This window comes from Elaeis guineensis, chromosome 3 (assembly GCF_000442705.2).
Source record: "Elaeis guineensis isolate ETL-2024a chromosome 3, EG11, whole genome shotgun sequence".
Taxonomy (NCBI): Eukaryota; Viridiplantae; Streptophyta; class Magnoliopsida; order Arecales; family Arecaceae; genus Elaeis; species Elaeis guineensis.
Window position 1 is genome coordinate 109,421,849 of NC_025995.2, and position 21,167 is coordinate 109,443,015.

The 21,167-nt window shown below is 42.7% G+C and overlaps 1 pseudogene; it reads left to right on the forward strand.

The window, feature by feature from the left end:
• The first annotated feature begins 2,008 nt into the window (after positions 1-2,008).
• LOC105036416 (chalcone synthase-like) lies at positions 2,009-20,414 on the forward strand (annotated as a pseudogene).
• Positions 20,415-21,167: the final 753 nt, after the last annotated feature.

The window sequence follows — 21,167 nt, forward strand, 5'->3', positions numbered from 1 at the left end:
TATTATTCTTCATCTCTGGTATATAATAAACATTAGAGATAAATTTATGACTTCCATCTTTTAATTGAATAAGAATTTTACCTTTGCCCTTCATGTCTACTTTGGAGGAGTCATCAAAAGACACATGTCTATTCACCGATTCGTCCAACTCCATGAACATATTCTTATAGCCACACATATGATTACTTGCACCGGTGTCCAAAAACCACATATTTTGCTCACCGGTGTCATCTTCTTTGCAAGCAAGCGATAAGACTTCATCACCATCTTCTTTTTTTTTTTTGCTTAATGAGACTTCTCTTCAACTTGGTTAGTATCATTGTACCAACAAGCTGAAGCATAATGACCAAGTTTGTTGCAATTAAAACAACGAACTTTAAAATTGTCATACCTTCTGCCTCTAGATGAGCCTCCTTGTCCACGTCCTCCTTTTTGAACTTTGGCTTAACTCCTCTTTGTTATTGTGGCCTCCACATCATCGACCGTGTCCATAGCCTCTCCATTGGCCACGGCCTCATCCTCAACCTCTTTGACTCTTTTCATTTTTGGAGTCTTCTTTGTTCTCCTTCAAAGAAATTTTGGATTGAAGAACTTACTCGAAAGGCTCTTGCCTCCTCTTATTGAAGAACTTACTCCAAAGGCTCTTGCCTCATCTTATTGAATCTTTCTTTATGAGCTTGTAAGAAACCCATAAGCTCGTCTATAGTCATCTCTTTCAAATCCTTTGACTCCTCGATGGCAACCACAATATAATCAAATTTGACATCCAATGAGCATAGAATTTTCTCTATTACTCTGGTGTCATCTATAGTTTCACCATTCCTCCTCAATTGATTGACAACGACTAAGACTCTTATGAAATAATTTGAAACACATTCGGATTCTTTCATTTGTAGGGTTTCAAATTTACCTCGAAGAGTTTGGAGACAAACTTTCTTCACCTTCTCTACTCCCTTATAAGAATTTTGAAAAATCTTCCATGCTTGCTTTGAAGTGGTTGCTGCCACGATCTTCTCGAAGACTGATTCATCTATAGATTGATAGATGAAATATAAAGCTTTCTTATCCCTCTTTCGAGACTCCCTTTGTTGATTGGTGAGAGCCTCTCCTTCTCTTGGCTCTTGATAGCTTTCTTCTGCTAGATCCCAAAGATCTTGAGACCCAAGTAGAGCCTTCATTTGCAAGCACCAATTTTCATAGTTTATTTTGGTGAGGCGAGAAAAAGAGGATTGGAGGAGACTATTGGTGGATATTATAGCTCTGATACCACTTTGAAGTTATCAATAGAAGAATGATGGGCTCAAAATAAAATAATATTATAATTTTTTGAAGGTACTCAGAGGTTTAAATGCTCATTGTTGCATTACAAAATGACCCCATGGGTATTTATAGCCACTAGAAAAATTTACTAGACACAATACATCACTAAATAAGTATTTATAACATTTTTTTCCAAGGATCATATTCATATTCCGAGATTATTAACTCATAATTATTCATGCATCTTCTAGATAATGAGAGTTTCTATATGACTCTTAGACTCCCAAAACTCTTAGACTTTCAATACTAATAATAGTATAATTATGTTTATTTACTAATAGGGCAACGGCGGAAACAGTGGTAGGGGAGGCGGAGGGAGGGTGTTCAGGGTTTGGACTAGGGTGGAGATTTGGGGAAAGAGAGAGGAAATGTGAATTGGCTGAGGCGGCGGAAATGGACGACACAGTGGTCATACCCATTGGTCAAGTATACCACGGTCCCATGGATGATGTCCCTGGAGGTTGGGGGATGGCACAGGCTACCTTTTTGGTGGCTGGGACAGGATGAGTCGTGGCCAGACAACGCCTAGCAAAGACTGTCGCCATCCACTCCTCATTTTATAATTCCACCCAAAGGGGTATATGTATGGGAGCCAAGGGCATGACGCTCCTCACTCCTTGGTCTTCTTCCCTAAACAATTAAACCTTCAGTAACAGCTGCCCATCTCTCCATCTTCCTTCCACTTAGAATGGCCAGCATCCAGTCCATTCGCAAGGCACAGAGGGCCAACGGCCCGGCCACGATCATGGCCATCGAAACTACCAACCCTCCTCATGCCGTCGACCAGAGCACCTACCCCGACTTCTACTTCTGAATCACCAAAAATGAGCACAAGCTCGAGCTGAAAGAGAAGTTCAAGCGCATATGTAAGAGCTTAATTTTTGCATGCCTTGCTTCCTCGTATATTTTTGCTTATAATACATAAAACCAGTACTTGGGGACATTCGCCTATCCCAGCACTCCTGCTTAGAATGCATGCATGATATGGAGGGAGCCGGAGCCTTCCCTAGTTCCCATCTTTCTTCTCAAAAGAAAAATGAAAAAAAAGAAGGGAATCTGGAGGGAGCTGTTCGTATATAATACATTTGTATCCAAATCATGTATGCATTCATATCCATACCCTCTCAGGCTGTTCCAGATTATCTGTCATAATTCCAGTATTTCTTCATCTTCCTGTTAGTGCTTGGCATCATCCAAGCTTCGACAAGACTTCGATTCTCTCTCTTAAACTAACCCCTATGTGCTCCTTGATGAGGAACAAAATGATCGATATTATTATTATTATCTAAATTAATGAATAAAAGATATTACATGAGTCTCCCGTTTCTTGATGCTAGTTAATCTGTTGCATCATTTTGAAGGTGAGAAATCTATGATCAAGAAGCTGTACATGTACCTCACCGAAGATGTCCTCGAGCAGAACCCGAACATGTGCGCCTACATGGCGTCCTCTCTGGATGCCCGGCAGGACATCCTGCTGGAGGAGATGCCGAAGCTAGGGAAGGAAGCCACCATGAAGGCCATCAAGGAGTGGGGCCACCACGAGTCCAACATCACCCACCTCGTTGTTTGCTCCACCAGTGGCGTCGACATGCCGGGGGCTGACTACCAGCTTATCAGACTCCTCGGTCTCAACCCATCCATCAAGCGAGTCATGCTCTACCCCCAGGGCTACTTCGCTAGAGGGACCGTACTCCGCATTGCCAAGGACCTCACCGAGAACAACAAGGGTGCTCGTGTGCTTGTCGTATGCTCCGAGATCACTGCCGTTACCTTCCGAGGCACCGACGACATTCACTTCAATAATATCGTAGGCCAGGCTCTCTTCGCTGATGGTGCAGCGGCACTTATTGTCGGAGCAGATCCAATGCAAGGGGTTGAGAGGCCGCTCTTTGAAATGGCTTCGGCAGCGCAGCTGATATTGCCAGACAGTGAGGGGGCCATCGAAGGGCACCTCAGAGAAGTAGGCCTCACCTTCCACCTCCTCAACCAAGCCCCCACCATTATCTCCAAGAACATTGAGAAAAGCTTGGAGGAGGCATTCCAACAGTTGGGTATCTCTGACTGGAATTCATTATTCTGGATTGCACACCCCGATGGCTCGACCATACTTGACGTGATTGAGTCGAAGCTGAAGTTTACGATAAAAATTAAATTCATTGCTAATAATAAAATATTTATGATAAAAATTATTTTTCATCGTCAATAGCTCCATATTTGCAACAAAAAAATTTTATTATAAATATTTATTATTTATGATAAAAATAATCATCGTAAATAATATAATATTTATTTTAATTTTATATTTTTAAATATTTATGATGAAAATAATTTCATCATAAATAATATAAATATTTACAATGAAAACTCATTTTTTGTCACCAATACTTGTGAATTACGATAAAAAATTTTCATCACTAATATTTTAAAAAAATTTTTAAAAATTTAAAAATTATAGATTATTTATTACAAAAATATTACATCATGAATAATGGAGTATTGATGATGAAAACTAAACTTTCACCGCAAATACCACATTATTTATGATGAAAATTTTTTATCACTAATATTTAAAAAATAAAAATATTAAAAATTTAAAAATTATAGATTATTTATGATAAAAATATTATGTCATAAATACTTGAGTATTGATAATGAAAAATAATTTTTTATTATAAATATCTGATTATTTACGATAAAAATCTTTCATCATTAATACATGAAAAAAATTAAAATATATTAAAAATTTAAAAATTATAGATTATTAGCGATAAAAATTTTACGTTACAAATACTTGAGTATTTATGATAGAAAGTCATTTTTCATCACAAATATTCAACTATTTACGATAAAAACTTTTTATCACTAATATTTTTAAAAAAATAAAAAATTTAAAAATTATAAATTATTCATGATTAAAATATTACATCATAAATAGTGGAGTATTTACGATGAAAAATGACTTTGCATCGCTAATACGCAAGTATTTATGATGAAATATTTTCATCACTAATAGATAAAAAATATTAAAAAATTTTAAAAATTTAAAAATTATAGATTATTAGAGACAAAAATATTACATCGTAAATACTTGAGTATTAGCGATGCAAAGTAATTTTTCATCGTCAATACTCTAGTATTTACGATGAAAAATTATCATTGCTAATATTTAAAAAAAAATAAAAAATTTTAAAAATTTAAAAATTATAAATTTTTTATGATTAAAATATTACATCGTAAATACTATAGTATTAGCGATAGATAATAATTTTTCATCATAAATATCTAATTATTTATGAGAAAAATTTTTCATTGCTCATATATGAAAAGAATTAAAAAAATTTAAAAATTTAAAAACTACAGATTATTAGCGACGAAAATGTTACATCACAAATACTTAAGTATTTGCGATGAAAAGTCATTTTCCGTCATAAATACTCTACTATTTACGATGAAAAATTTTCATCGCTAATATTTAAAAAATAAAAAAATTTAAAAATTACATATTATTTACGATGAAAATATTACATCGTAAATAATCAAATTTTTACGATGGATAGTGACTTTTCATCGTAAATACCTAATTATTTATGATAAAAATTTTTCATCGCTAATAGATAAAAAAATTAAAAAATTTTAAGAATTCAAAAACTGCAAATTATTAGCAACAAAAAATTTTTTTCATCGTAAATAGTCAATTATTTATGACGAAAATATTTTTGTAGTCAATATTTTTAAAAAAATAAAAAAATTTAAAAAATATAAAAATTACAGATTATTTACGATAAAAAATTGCATCGTAAATAACTTAGTATTTGCGATGAAAGTATATTTTTCATCGTAAATAGTCTATTATTTACAATAAAAAAATCAAAAATTGATCATTATTTGCGACAATACTTTTCGTCTCTAAGTTTATCTGAATCTGTCTCATTGCTCAATTTTGCATAGATTATTGGTTCTATGGACTGACCAATGGTCACAAAGTACAAATGCCTTGTATCTGCCCAAAAATATAGAAAGGAGATGATACTGAATCTTTATTCGTTAAAACATAATCTACAAAAAATTTATTCACATAGTACTTGATCTTTATAAAGAACAAAATATTATCAACTTCCAATTATATAAAGAACAAAATTTTATCAACTGTTCGATGGACTAAATTGTATTATATACTTCTAAACTGTATGCGAAAGGCTTTTGCTGGGTCTTTCAGTATTATTTTTCTAGGGTACATTCATGGTCTTAATTAGTATGCGATGATTATTTGTCGCAGATACTCTCTAACTAGTTGAACTCTTATTATTACTATCCAGTTCAAGATTTATCCTAAGATTGACATACCTTGAGCTGGTATTATCTTTTCTACTATGCTCTTTTTGTGTCGGATCTCAAGAGTTTTAGCTGCTCGCAGATTAAATTTGAGTTCAGATATCGATTTAAACTTTTTGATCAACACATAGTAATGTTACCATCAAAAAAATAAATCTAATTAGTTAGATTTTTTTAATTATAAATTATGTTTGATTGTTAGTTAACATTTATAATGTATCAGTAGAAAAATGATTCTCATCCGATAGTACATGATTACGTAATTTTTTTATGTATGTAATTTTTTTTGAAGAAAAAATTATAAATTAACTATTTATATATTTTTTTATTAATATTTTATTTTTCATCATGAATATTTTTTTGCTGTCATTTTTTATTGTTAAATTTTTTGGATTGAAAATTTTCTCAGTTAGAAAAATCTAAAATTAATTTTTTATGAAATTAATATTGAAAATTTTTTTTACAGAAATTATTTTTGACGAAAATTATATTTACATTGCTAATAAGATTATTAACCACTACAATTTAGTTTTCATCATAAATAATTTTTTTTATGAAATTTTTTAAGGAAAAATTTTTAGTGAATTTTTTTTTATTTTTTTGATAGAATTATGGACGATAAAATTTTAATTTTCGTTACTAATAACATTATTGACGATGAATTTTTTTCATCGCAAATAATTTTTTTATTTTTTGATAGAAATTATTAGCAATAAAAAATATTTTTCATTGCTAATAAGATAATTAATGAAGAAATATTTCATTTTCATCACAAATAATTTTTTAAAAAATGAGGATAATTTTTTTTGATAGAAATTATTAGCGATGAAAATTATTTTTTCGTTGCTAATAACTTACTTAACGATGAAATTTTTTTTTCATCGTAAATAATTTTTTTGGTAGGAAAGAAATTTTTTAGTTGAAAAATGGGAGAAAATTTTTTTGACGAGAATTATTAGTGACGAAAATTATTTTTCCGTCGCTAATAAGGTTATTAGCAATGAAATTTTTAACAACGAAATTTTTTTCATCATAAATTTTTTTTTTATAATTTTTTTTAAAATTATTAACTATAAAAATTAATTTTTATCATAAATAATGTTATTAGTAAAGAAAAAATACGTCGCTAATACTCTTGCATTCAATCAATATCAAATCAACGTCTCTTCGTGCGAAACCATGCGAAATCCTTATTTCCCCCTCTCCTCTTCTTTCCATGATCTCTCTCGCTCTCCTTAAGCTCTCCTCTCTCCGTGCTCTCCCCTCCACCACCGTCGTCCACCGTCTGACCGCATCGCCCACCATTTGTCGTTCACCGAAGATAAAGTTTTTCACTTTTTTTTTGTGTTGATCGGGCCACCGGGGGGCGAAGCCATCCGCCGGGGGGGGGGGGGTTTCGTGGGCTGTCGACGGCGCCATGGGATCGGGGAGGGGTCGATCGGCGAGGAGGGGGTGGGATCCAAATGGGGGTGGGGCGGGATGGTGCCAGAGGGGGGATGGGGTCGGAAAGGGGGTGGCCGGCGGTGACGAGGTTGGGGAGGGGGTCGGTCGGTGGGGAGGTTGTCGGTCGGCGGGGAGGGTGTTTGGGGCATAGGCACATGGGATGGGGTGGGGGGCGGGATGGGGCTGGGGATGGGCCACCGACGGTGACAGGGACGGGGTCGGGGAGGGGGCGGTTGGCGGTCGGGGGAGACGAGGCCAGGGAGGGGGCGACAGTGGGGAGGGGTTTGCACGGTGGGGAGGGAGGAAGGGAAGAGAGAAAGGAGGGGGAAAAAAAAAAAAAAAGAAAAAAAAAAAAACAAAGAAAAAATAAAAAAAAATAAAATAAATAAAATATTAATCAAATATTTTATTATTTAATTAATAAAAATGAAATCTGAATCACGATCCGAATTGGATCGATGTCAGAATCCAGGTTGAGACCTCGATTCAGATTGAGATCCAGATCAAGATCTGATCCGGACGGTGCAGGGTCTGTGACAGCGTCAGCACTGAGGGAGTGGGGGCTGTGGGAGGCCAAGTTCGGGCGGCGCAAAGTGTGTGACGGCACCAGCACCAGTGCCGTGGGAGCGGGGGTCACGGGGGCCGAGTCCAAGCAGTACGGGGTGTGTGACAGCGCCGGCATCATAGTAAGGGCCATGGGAGGCCGAGTCTGAAGCTCGTTCAGAAAAAAAATTATTTTTTAAAAAAATATTTTTAAATAAAAAAATTTTTTAAAAAAAATAAAAAATTTTAAAATAAAATTTAGATAAAAATATTTAAAAAAAATCATCGAGTCCTCGGGATTAGGTTTTACGTTATTATTTTGCGTTAATATTATTTTGCATGCTCAACTGCTTATAGTTTATTTTATATTTGTTGCATAAATTTATTTTATATTTATTACTTGCTCAACTACTTATAGTTTTCATTATTATTATTTAATATTATATTCATTTATATATCAAAAGTTACAGGTATGGCATTAGGAGACAGACGATGATGTTCGTGTTCGCTGTCTACCTCGAAGGCTGAGGCACCTTCATCGATTTCTACTGCCGCACCAGTTCCATCATCAGAAGGTCCTGCACTAGTGGATCCCAGCGAGGCAGGTCCGAGTGAGACAGATTCGAATGGTATTATTATATTTTTTATATAATAAAATTTAATTCTTTTATTTGGATAGCTATCATACTAATGATTTATTTATTATTGTTTCAGGTCAGTCTTCATCGATAGTGAGGCGAGGGTGAGGTCCATCAAAGAACTTCGCTCTAGAGCGTTAGAGATGCGAGCACCCGAAACAGCATCTCCGTATCGAGATACCACCCGACTACACCAGGTCCATTAGGAGATAGTGTGAGCCGTGGCAGACTAAGCTGGGCATTATATACCGCAGCTATGCCCCCATGATGTTTTTCGATTGGCGCCATGTTCTACCGGCTCAGATAGAGATTTTCTATACCCACTTATAGATAAAATAAATTATATTGTGAATATTTAATTTACATAGTATTCTTCTAATATTTGTTATTGGCAAGGTGTATTCAACATCATTGAATTTTAGGAGGATCGTGTGCGGCGAGCCGTGGACACTCATTTATCGTTGCATTTCAAGGATTATCGCCATCACATGCATCAGCATTAGTACCATATGATGTAGGATCATGGAGAGGAGGCAGTGCGGCAGCAGCCCTATGGTAGCATCACTATGGATGATTGGACTGTCATATGCCGGCATTACGATGATTCGACATATCAGATTACACATCTAAACTTTTTCTTTTTTTTGAGTTTAATGATTGAATCATTTATTCTTAAATTAAATTTATTATTTACTAATTTGACTGATAACTGTACAGAGAAGATGTGCTTAGAATGCTGCGAATCGGACGAGACAGACCGTACTGCATGGTAGGGGTTCGAGATCGTTCGCTCGTCACATGGAGCACATGCCAGATAATTTTTAATTTTTAATTAACATATAATTCTCTAGTTATTTAAAATTTTTTTAATTAATTATTCTCAAATTACAGAGAGATGCTGAGAGTGACGAGCTTCTTGGTAGGATCGATATCTACTAGTGGACCTACCAGCGACGGTCAGGAGAGTGGAAGACGGGGAGCCAGGAGCTCTTTATAAGTTTTTTCAATTATTTTTTCATTCGCAGTCTGATTTTTATTACAAAATTAAAATAGCTATAACTTTAATTTTTAGGACTGTATGACAGATATGAGATCCCAGCCTACCCCTGAGGGTTCGACCACACCCACAGATGATGAGATCTGTGATCAGGTGCTTGGTACGAGATCCTATTATATTAAGAATCTAGGGTATGAGATCACTACTCTCTCATCCTCACACTCGTCTAGGGCTAACATCCATTTTGTCTGCGAGGCTCGATTGACGGAGGTATAGAGGCAGACTGTCGAGGATCGACAGCGGACTGAGCAGCGAACTCAAGAGTTGAGTGCATGCGTCGACGAGTATCAGCAGCTTCAGATCCAGATGATGGAGTGGATGGCACAGATAGAACAGACGATACAGCTGATGAGGCAGCAGGAAGCCGGTCCGAGTTCTTTCGAGTGCTCTCTTTCCCCAGCTCGTTCTCCAAATGCCGACGCTTGATGGCTTCTTCATATAATTTTTTATTTTTATTTCAAATATGTTATAATTTTAATTTAAAATAATAAAATAATAAAATTTATTTATGAATTTATTATGTAAATTTTTTATTTTTATTTTTTATTTTTAATTTATAAAAAATATTATAAATATAAATTAAAAATATATATTCATAAATTATTTTTTTAAAAAAATATATTTAAATTATTAGCGATGAAACTATTTTTGATGAAATATTGGTTGTCAAAAATATTTTAGTACGATAATTTAATTTTTTAATAAATATAAAATTATTAAAATTTTATATAAAATTAATAGCGATGAAAATTTATTCATCGTAAATAATTATTAGTGACAAAAATTTTTATCAAAAATTATTATATTTATGACGTAAATTTTATGTCACTAATATTATTTAAATTTGATTTTTAAAAAATTTATTATTAAATTAATAGCGATGAAAAATTTTCATTGCAAAAAATATTATTTGCGATGCAAAATTTTTCGTCGCTAAAATTTTTTAAAAATTTTATTTTAAAAAAATTTTAATTAAATTAATAACGATGAAAATATTTTCATCGCTATTAATTTTTTATTTATTTACGACGTTATAATTCGTAGCAAATATTTTTTTTATGATTAAAATTTTTTATCAAAAATTTTTTAGCAATGAAAATTGTTGGGTATAAAATACCCCCCAGCCGAAGTTCGTGTCAGGAGTGATCCTCCCGGGATTCTACCGACGTCCGACCTTCGACGACATCTTTTCGAACATCTCCGACGGCCGAGCCTCCGCAACGTTCTCAAATCCTGCCGACGAATAAACCCCCACCAGTGTCGACCGGGTTCTCCATGACGAACGGACTCCATCCAAGTTTCTACGGTGGCCGACCACCTTCTACACTTCGCCCGAGCTCCTATGGGAGCCGGACTTCTTCCCCGAACTCCGACTGCAGGTAAACTTCGTCCGAGCTCCTACGGGAGCCGGACTTCTTCCCCGAACTCCGACTGCAGGTAGACTTCGTCCGAGCTCCTACGGGAGCCGGACTTCTTCTCCGAACTCCGACTGCGGGTAGACTTCGTCCGAGCTCCTACGAGAGCTGAACTTCAGCCCCAAGCTCCTATCGCAGGTGGGCCTCATCTGAATTCTGACAAGGGTCGGACTCCAGTTCCCCGCCACAAGCGGTCTCCTTCGAATTCCTACTACAAGCGGTCTGCTCTGAATTTCTACTACGAGCGGTCCACATTGGATTTCTACTGTAAGCCTCCACCTGAACTTCTATTGTGAACGAATTCCTTCCGAACTTCTATTGCAGGCAGGCTTCGGTCGAGCTTCCTCGATAAATGATCCCCATCCGGACTTCTACGGAGACCGGACTCCAACCGAACTTCTGTAGCAGACAAATTCTGGACGAACTCCTACGAAGCACGGACTCCAGCAACCGAACCCCTCCAGCGGATGAACCTCTTCAGCGCCATTCGACATCCACGGTCGGTCGACCTTCTGTCGAATTCTGCGTGAAACTGAACTTCATCTACGGAAAGCCCCTGACCGAGCTCCTACAGCGAATGGCCCTCGCCTGCAGTACTAGCGCCCAAAGCACCCAACGGTAGAAGGCTCGCCAGCAATCAAGCTTCGGCCGACAGGCCTGGACTCCCTGGCAGGCCACAGTAATGGCCATGACTCTGCTCCACTTCCTGCGATGGATTTCGTGCGGCTCCACCACTCTCTGGCAAGTCACGACAACAGACACTACTCCACTTCCCGCGACAAGCTCCACGTGGCTCTGAACAGCCCCTGATGCCACTACTCTCCGCAACAAACTCCTTATGGCCTGGAACAGCCCACTACCAGGCGGTTACAAACGTCGCTATCAGTCTGTTGCACCCTCCACCTATAAAAAGGGGACCCCAGATACGTTATTCTCTAAGCTTTAATTTCTATCTCAAAACTCTGTTAAATTTTCGTTCGAGTACTCCATTCTTGTTGAGGCAGAGAACTGACTTGAGCGTCGGAGGGTCTTGCCGGAGCACCCCCAACTCCGGTTTAGACTTTCTTTGCAGGTCCCGATGGTGACCGCGACTCCCTCGACTCCAACTTCTCCGACGCCGGCAGATTTTTCACCAACAGGATTGACGCTAGAGGAAGGGGGGCTGTCTTCGCAGTACCCTTATTCTTAAAGAAGCGCTCAACGGGACCACCTTCGGTCATCTTCTCTGACATCCTCTTCTCCTTCCTCTACTGGATCTTCGCCCAATGCCTCCCCGCAAAGCATCCACCCGGCGATCCACGGCCTCCGCGGCCAGATCTCAGGCTCCGGCCTCACCTCCAGTTTCCCAAGCTCCTCCTCCTCCTCCGACAACAGCGGTTGGCACGGAGCAATTCGACCTACTGGTTCAGCATATCAGAGGCCTCACTGAAGCGGTGCAGGCCATGCAGCAGCAGCAACAGCCGCAGGCGTCAGTGCGACTGGAGAGAACGTCGTCGGAACTCCAAAATCCGACGGTAGGACGGGCCACTTGGGCCAGTCGCCTCGTCTTTCCCAGAAAGATGAATCCGAGGGTGGAGAGCCCTCAGTCGGATCATGATTCTACTCCTGGAAGATCTCTATCTCCATTCTGCCAGAAGACCCTCGAGACCCGTAGTCAAGAGGATTTCCTGGATCGAAGGCTCCAGGAGATGAACCGACAGATCGAAGAACTCCGCCACGCTCCCCTCGCTTATGGTGAGGACATTTGTACTGACCCTCCGTTCTCTCAAATGATCATGCAGGAACCGATCCTACCAAACTTCAAGCTCCCTCAATTTGAAAGCTACGACGGGACTTCAGACCCAGTTGACCACCTGGAGACCTTCCAGATAATGATGCTACTTCATGGCGCGTCGGACGCCATCCTGTGCCGAGCTTTCCCATCCACTTTGAAAGGAGTAGCGAGAAACTGATACTCGACGCTGAAGTCGGGTACCATCTTTTCCTTCGATCAGATGAGCCACCAGTTTGCAGCTCATTTTGTTAGCAGCCGGCGTCCTTGGAGGGGCTCGGAGTCCCTCATCAACATCAAGCAAAGGGAGGGGGAGTCCATCCGGGCTTACGTCAACCATTTCAACGTCGCCGCGTTGGAGGTCTGGAACTTGGACCAATCGGTCGCGATGGCCACTCAAAAAGGCGGCCTTCAAAAGAACGACCTTCTATTCTCCCTGGAAAAGAAGTACCCCAGAGATTTTGCCGATTTGCTGGCTCGGGCCGAAGGGTACGCTCGAGCAGAAGAAGCCTTCAAGATGAAGGATGAGGAGACCGAGAGAGAGCGGCAGGCGAGAGACTCGAGTAAGCCCGCAGTCGAAAAAAGCCCGAGAGAAGCTCGGCCACGTTCTCGAACTCCTTCCGGGTACAAATGCGCCCAGACTCCTCCCCGAGCGCGCGGGCAGAGAAGCCCGGAGTGCAGGGTTTGATGGGGCTCTCCTCCAGGAAGATTCCGCCGCTATGCCCCCCTCAACGCGTCGAAAACCCAGGTGCTGATGGAAGTCAGAGAGCAGCTCCCAAGGCCAGAAAGGATGCGCACACACCCCGGGAAGCGCAATCCTAACAAGTTCTGCCTCTACCATCGTGACCACAGCCACGACACAGAGGAATGCATTCAACTTCGAGACGAGATCGAGGAGCTCATCAGACGAGGTCAGCTCGACAGGTTCATTCGACGTCGGTCTGAGGGTAGAGAAAATCGGCCAAGGGCCCTGCCACAACCTGAGCCGCCGAGGAGGGAAGAGCAGCCCGGAGATCGACCTCCAATTGGGATCATCAACTCCATCTCTGGAGGACCTTGATGGGGAGTAGACCTCCTACAGCCCTGAGATTTGAAAAACCTGTAAATATATTGCGAACGACTTCGCTTTAAATTAAGATTCCTTTCAGATTTGCATATCTTTTTCTTTTTGCATGAACTTGTAATGACAGGGGATAACCCCTTCAGACAACGAAAACAGATCCTAATATGGGCAAGGCCGAAGGCCCGATTATTTTTAGACTGGATGGGGGGAGTGGCCCTACAATACCCTTATGTGCCCCCACAGCCATGTTAGGGACAGGAGGAGAACCTCATCCTAACATGAGCAAGGTCGAAGGCCCGATTATTTTTAGATCGGATGGGGGGAGAGGCCCTACAACGCCCTTATGTGCCCCCACAGCCATGTTAGGGACAGGAGGAGAACCTTGCCCTAACATGAGCAAGGCCGAAGGCCCGGTTATTTTTAGACCGGATGGAGGGAGAGGCCCTACAACGCCCTTATGTGCCCCCACAGCCATGTTAGGGACAGGAGAAGAACCTCACCCTAACATGAGCAAGGCCGAAGGCCTGGTTATTTTTAGACCGGATGAAAGGAGAGGCCCTACAGCGCCCATATGTGCCCCCACTGCCTTATTAGGGAAGGAGGAGAACCTCGTCCTAACATGAGCAAAGTCGAAGGTCCAGTTATCCTTAGATCGGATGAGGGGAGAGGCCCTGCAATGCCCATATATGCCCCCACAGCCCTGTTAGGAACAGAGGAGGAACCTCATCCTAACTTGAGCTGAAATTGACTGCATCAGAAATAGGGGAAGAACCTCATCCTGACACCAACTAAGGTCCAACCATTCGAGATCTGATAAGAAAGAAGAGAACCTTCTCGACGGCCCTTCTACGCTACCGCGACCCCGTAAAGAGCTAGGGAGAACCCTTGCTTAAAAAGAGGAAGGAGATGTGTAGAAAAAGCGGCGGACTACACCAGCGAAAAATGGAAGCCAAACCATACCAAAGACACAAAGGACCTCGTCTCCGTGAAAAAGGAGAAAGAGAAAGGGAGATCTACGATCACGAACGAAAAGGCAAATTAACACGACGACGGCTAGGAACCTTCAAACAATGTCGACGTCGAACAAATCAAAAAATTCAAGAAATTCGATAATGACGACCTAATGCAAAAATGAACAAGGAACCTTCGGACAACATCGACATCGAACGAGATGAAAAATGAAAGAAGTCTGGTGGACGACAATTCAATACATCGCGCGGGCAAGGTAACTAAAATCTCCTTTTCATTTCGTTAGCAAGGTATGCGTTACAGAGCCCAGAAGGCCAAAAAGAGAAAAAAAAAACAGCAAAAGAAGATACATAGAAGGACGAAAGGCAAAAAGAGCCCTAAGGGGGCCCGGCTTCTTCTGACTTCGAACTTTTGGCTTCGACCCTCATCAGGGAGTGCCTTAAGCTTTCGACTTCTTCTTCCAATTCTTTCTCCCTCATTAGCATCTTCATATACCTCCGATGAAACCATTGACTTTCGTTCTCCGCCTCTCGGAGCCTCTTTCTCAGGACCTCGGATTCCGCCTCCGCATCCTTGACCGTCTGCTGCTCGTATACCAGCTGGATCTTCAACTGCTGCAGCTCAGCCTTCCCCTCCCCAAGGGCGATGGATAGCCTTTCTACGGTTCTTCTCAGGGATTGGAGTTCGTCAGGATCTTGAACAGGAGCAAACTGGGCTCCTTCGGATAACTGCCTTTGGAGGCGGGCAACCTCGTCGTCGCCGTCCTGAGCTTCCTCCTATAGTCGTCCACCTGCTTGCACCAGCCGGCCCGGTATGCATTATAGTTCGCCTCGGTGTCCTGGAGCTGTTGCTGAAGGTCGGAGAACTTCTTCGACCATTCTCGATCGCTGTCGGCCCGAGTCGAAAGCCAGGACGAGCTTCCTTCCAACTGGTCGATCCTCTCCTGTGCAGCCGACAGCTCTGCTCCAAGAGAGCTGATCTTGGAAGCTTGAGCCCAAGATCGATCGCTAGCGTGCTTCTTATGTTCCTCGAGCTCCTTCTCGAAGTTCGCTTTCCTCCGACTATACTCCATGATCTCCTTCACGTGGAGGTTCCGAAAGTAGGTGGCCTCCGCAGTGGCCTCAGAGTGGCTCTCTCTCAGTCTGCGAAGTTCGTCCTCCATCTTCTTCGACTTTTTTGTTAAATGATGAACTTTCTTCCTTAGATGTCGGATCATGGACTTCAGCGGAACTCCTTGGGGCAAGGGAAGCGCTTCGGCAGGACACTGCCATCGGGAGACAAAAGCATCAAGGCGCGACTCATTGCAGAAAAAAAAAAGAGAAGAAAAGAAAAGAGTAGAGAAGCCCCCCATAAGGAGAAACCCAATTTTATTGATTGAATATTTTTTTAAAGACAAAAGGGAAAAGAGAAATCGCAGTAAAAGAAAAATACAAAGTCAGAGGTCTCAGACCTCCGAAGTAGGAGTTGGGGAGCTCGGTGTTCTTGGAAGGGGGCTGCGGTGGCAGCGGCAGCAGGAGAGGGCCGGGCTTCATCTTCAGATGCCTCGTCCAAGAAGCTGAAGTCGAGCTCGAAAAATTTCTTGACCATCTTCTCTTGGCAGAGCTCGAATCCTTTGATGAATGCATCTTGGCCGAACTTGACGTTCAGGTCCCTCATCTCAGCAGAAGCCTTGAACTCCTCCACCGCTTGGACCCTGGCCTCCGAGATCAGAACCAGAATCTGCTCCGTCAAATTTGTGACCTCGGCCTCCGCCTTCCTCACCATCTCCTCCGAGGCCTGCTTTTCTTTCTCAAGAGCCTCTTGGAGGTTGGCTACCTCGGCAGCTTTTTTCTTGAGGTGGGCGGCCTCGGCCCGGTGGCCCTCCTCCACCTGGATGGCATCCCTCCTCACCTTGTTCGTCACCTCGATGTTGGCGAGGAGCTGGTGCCTGATCTGCAAGGGCGGCCAAGAGGTCAGAATGAAAGTTGAGAAGTTAATTGAATGAAGGAGCGAGGGGAAGGAGGAAAGTGAATCTGTTTACCTCGAGAAAGGACCCTGAGAGTCCCAAACCCGCTGTTCGGGATCGGCGCGAACGATCCTCTGGACGACTTCGGGCAGGACGCACCCGTCGACCAGTCACTTTATCAGGTCCCTGTCATTAAAGGGATTCTCCACCGGCTCTTCCTCGGAGCCGTGGGATTCTTCGATGGCGGCTCGGCGGCCGCTGACCCTGCGGGCCACCGTCTTCTTTCTCCTCCCCCTCTCAACCCCTGGCACCTCCTCGAAGCGGGCCACCGAGGCGGGAACCTCGGTGGGAGAACTCCTTGAAGAGGCCCGGGGAACTGGAGGCTCAGCGTCTGAAGGAACATCGACCGTGAGAGCCGCCTGGGCAGGCGTGGCCGAGCTCGTTTCCTCCATTCTGGCCTTCTTTGCGGACCCGGAGGCCGCAGCGCCTTTTCTTTTGTGAACCTTGAGGCCCCTGGCAAGCATCCGTACTGCTTCGGCGTCCATTCCTAAAAAAAAAAAAGAGAAAGAGAGAAAAAGAGATCAGCAATGGAGTAAAAAAGGAAGATGTGACGTGCAGTTAAAAAAAAAAAGGGGGGGAGAGAAGAAGAAGAGAAGAAGAAAAGAAGAAGAAAGGAAAGATGGAATACTCGCAGGATCCAGGGGACTCAAGCCGATGTTAAACAGAAACTGCTCCTTCAGAAGGTTGGGAAGGGAAGGAGTTGGATAACTAAGGAGCTTCCGGACGGCCTGAAGGTCGTCCTCCCCCAGGCTAGGAGCCCGACGGACAGAGTCCCTCAAGGAGCCCCAAGGGGGCAATCCCAACTTTAAGGTCGGGCATTGGACGTAGAGGTACTTCCCCTTCCAGTTATGGATAGAAGAGGGAGCACCTTTCAGCAACCCCTTCTTGCCGAACTGGGGGGAGAAGTACCATCAGTCTTTTGCCGAGGGATGGCGCTTGAAGGTGTAAAAATACCTAAACAAAGAAAGAGATGACTGAACTTCGACTACATGGCAAAGGGAGAGGATCCCTATCAAAAACCTAAAGAAATTCGACGTGACTGAAGCTAAAGAAATGTTTAGAAAATGGAAAAGAGCGACGACGAAGGACGGAAGCGGAAGCCGGAGCCCAGCACGGAAGGCCTCCTGGTACAGGCAGAAGCGGCCAGGTGGGGGGGTGCTAGCCCGATCGACGAGATCAGAAAGCTCCAGATCGTACTCCAGAGAAACTCCATACTGAACCTTTATCAGTAAGAGTTCATCCGGAGTCAGAGAACAGGGAATGGCGTCCGACGCAAAAATTGGACGAGGCCCAGCCCTAGATGTGGGTTCGTCTACAGTATGAGGGCTCTGGAGGACTGAGGCAGACGAGCTCTTGGAACCGCTAGAGGCAGAGGTGCCAGAAGATATTTCAAGCAAGAACCCTAAAAATCCTGGAGAGATCAGGCGAAATAAGAGGCGAAAGGTTCGTGGGGGACCAAACAAGTAGAATGCAGCAGAAGAAAAATGGTGAAGAAGGGGCACCTAGATGGCAAAAGAAGGAACGAAAGTTCCAGGACTAACCTAAGTCGCTCCGAAGGATGCAGAGGTGCAGGGACAGGGATGACTCGAAGAACACCTAGGGCCAAAGCGGATGCCAAGGAAGGTCAGAGCTCTCGGAGAGTAGGCGGGGACCAACAGGACTTTCAGGCAGAATGAAACTCCTGGAGGCGGAAGGGCGGGTTTAAATAGACCCTGAGATCCGACGCTATAATGATCGCGGATCTCCCCAGGCCGACCCATGTTCGTCATGTGTCCCACTCGCCATAGCAGGCAGCTAAAAGCAGCTGACAGCTGACAAGGCCATTACTGCATCGTACCTGGGGTGACGCTCTAGCAAAAATTTCGAAAAGTCTCTTCGGATCGCCCTAATTTGAAAAGACCCCAGCACGCACGCATTAAATGCCAGAATATCTGAGGGCGATCGTGCACAGGATTCAAGGGAGCAACTTCGGCTATGAAAATTTCTCTGTGCTTCCTTCATTCGAAACTCGAACTCGAAAGTAGGGGGACTAGTGTTGGGTATAAAATACCCCCCAGCCGAAGTTCGTGTCAGAAGTGATCCTCTCGGGATTCTACCGACGTCTGACCTTCGGCGACATCTTTCCGAACCTCTCTGGCGGCCGAGCCTCCGCAACATTCTCAAGTCCTGCTGACGGATAAACCCTCACCAGTGTCGACTGGGTTCTCCACGACGGACGGACTCCATCCAAGTTTCTACGGTGGCCGACCACCTTCTACACTTCGTCCGAGCTCCTATGGGAGCCGGACTTCTTCCCCGAACTCTGACTGCAGGTAGACTTCGTTCGAGCTCCTACGGGAGTCGGACTTCTTCTCCGAACTCTGACTGCAGGTAGACTTCGTCCGAGCTCCTACGGGAGCCGAACTTCTTCTTCAAACTCCGACTGCGGGTAGACTTCGTCCGAGCTTCTACGAGAGCCGAACTTCAGCCCCAAGCTCCTATCGCAGATGGACCTCATCTGAATTCTGACAAGGGCCGGACTCCAGGCTCCCACCACAAGCGGTCTACTCTGAATTCCTACTATAAGCGGTCTGCTCCGAATTTCTACTATGAGCGGTCCACGTCGGATTTCTACTGTAAGCCTGCACCTGAGCTTCTATTGTGAACGAATTCCTTCCGAACTTCTATTGTAGGCAGACTTCGATCGAGCTTCTTCGACAAATGATCCCCATCCGGACTTCTACGGAGACCGGACTCCGACCGAACTTCTGTAGCAGACAAATTTCGGACGAACTCCTACAACGCACGGACTCCAGCAACCGAACCCCTCTAGCGGATGTACCTCTCCAGCGCCATCCGACATCCATGGTCGGTCGACCTTCTGCCGAATTCTGCGTGAAACCGAACTTCGTCTATGGAAAGCCCCAGACCGAGCTCCTACAGCGAATGACCCTCGCCTGCAGTACTAGTGCCCAAGGCACCCAACGGTAGAAGGCTCGCCAGCAACATCCGAGCTCCTCTCAGATGGAGAGCTACCTCTCTCTGCCAGACCTCAACCGAGCTTCGGCCAACAGGCCTAGACTCCCTGGCAGGCCACAGTAATGGCCACGACTCTGCTCCACTTCCTGCGACGGATTCCACGCGGCTCCACCACTCTCTGGCAAGTCGTGACAACAGACACTACTCCACTCCCCGCGACAAGCTCCACGTGGCTCTGAACAGCCCCTGACGCCACTACTCTCCGCAACCAACTCCTTATGGCCTGGAACGGCCCACTACCAGGCGGTTACAAACGTCGTTATCAGTCTGTTGCACCCTCCGCCTATAAAAAGGGGATCCCAGATACGTTATTCTCTAAGCTCTAATTTCTATCTCAAAACTCTGCTAAAATTTTCGTTCGAGCACTCCATTCTTGTTGAGGCAGAGAACTGATTTGAGCGTCGGAGGGTCTTGCCGGAGCACCTCCAACTCCGATTTAGACTTTCTTTGCAGGTCCCGACGGCGACTGCGACTCCCTCGACTCCAGCTTCTCCGACGCCGGCGGATTTTTGCACCAACAAAAATTATTCATCGTAAATAACTGTTATTAACGATGAAATATTTTTTTTATCGTAAAATAGTATCAACGATATAATTATTTATAACTAAATATTAATGATAAAATTTTTATCATTAATAATTATGAATAATAAAAATATATTATTGTCAGTCCATTTATTTTCATAGGAACTTTTTCTCTTGTATCCTCCGGGCACTGTATATTACAGAGCGCTGAATCCCCAGGTGCTATCTGTATATGCAGGCTTAGGGTGGAATTACCCAGCCAGCCATTATACGCAATCATGCAGGCAGGCCCCAATTGCTGCCTACACATAGATGGCAGGATTTACACTATTCCTTAAAATGGATCGAAGTTTCATGTCAAATCAGCAAATTGCAACATCATGGTCTTTCTCACCGGTGCCCAAACCCCAAGCTACAAGTTTCAATAGGTTCTGATATTCAGTTGTTAATTTCCAACATCATATTCACCATTTATAAAGTTATCCATAGGATTAAATTACTTGAAATAATTGAGCATGCCTTTTGGATGATCATTTATATAATTTGTTTGGAAAAATATAATTTTACTGGCTAACATTTCATTTTGTAGATTACAGTAAATCCACAAAATAAACTTAACTGTTTCTTTAATTTACCTTTTATTTCCTTTGATTTTTTTCCTAGCATATTGCAATTTTTTTTAGTCATATGTACATATATTCCTATTTTAATCTATTTTTCAACATAATTCATCTAGAAACCGACACTTTACTAATTTTATGCAGTCCTCTGAGCATCTATGTATTGCAGTTGCCTGCTAAAACACTTTCATCACATAGTTACAACGTCAAATTACAAGTTACATTCACAAATAGCTAACACATATTGAGTGCACAGAACGTGGGGTTCACCGCACTAAAATAAAAATAACATCTAATAGCTTGAAAGCACCTAGTTTTTGCAAAAATGAGCTCTATGATGCTTAGTCCACAGAACTGAAAAAGCAATACGAAGCACTTAAACTAATTGAAAATTTGGTCTTTCTTTGCCTATTTTAGTTTTCTGAGAACAAAAGCAAATACCTTT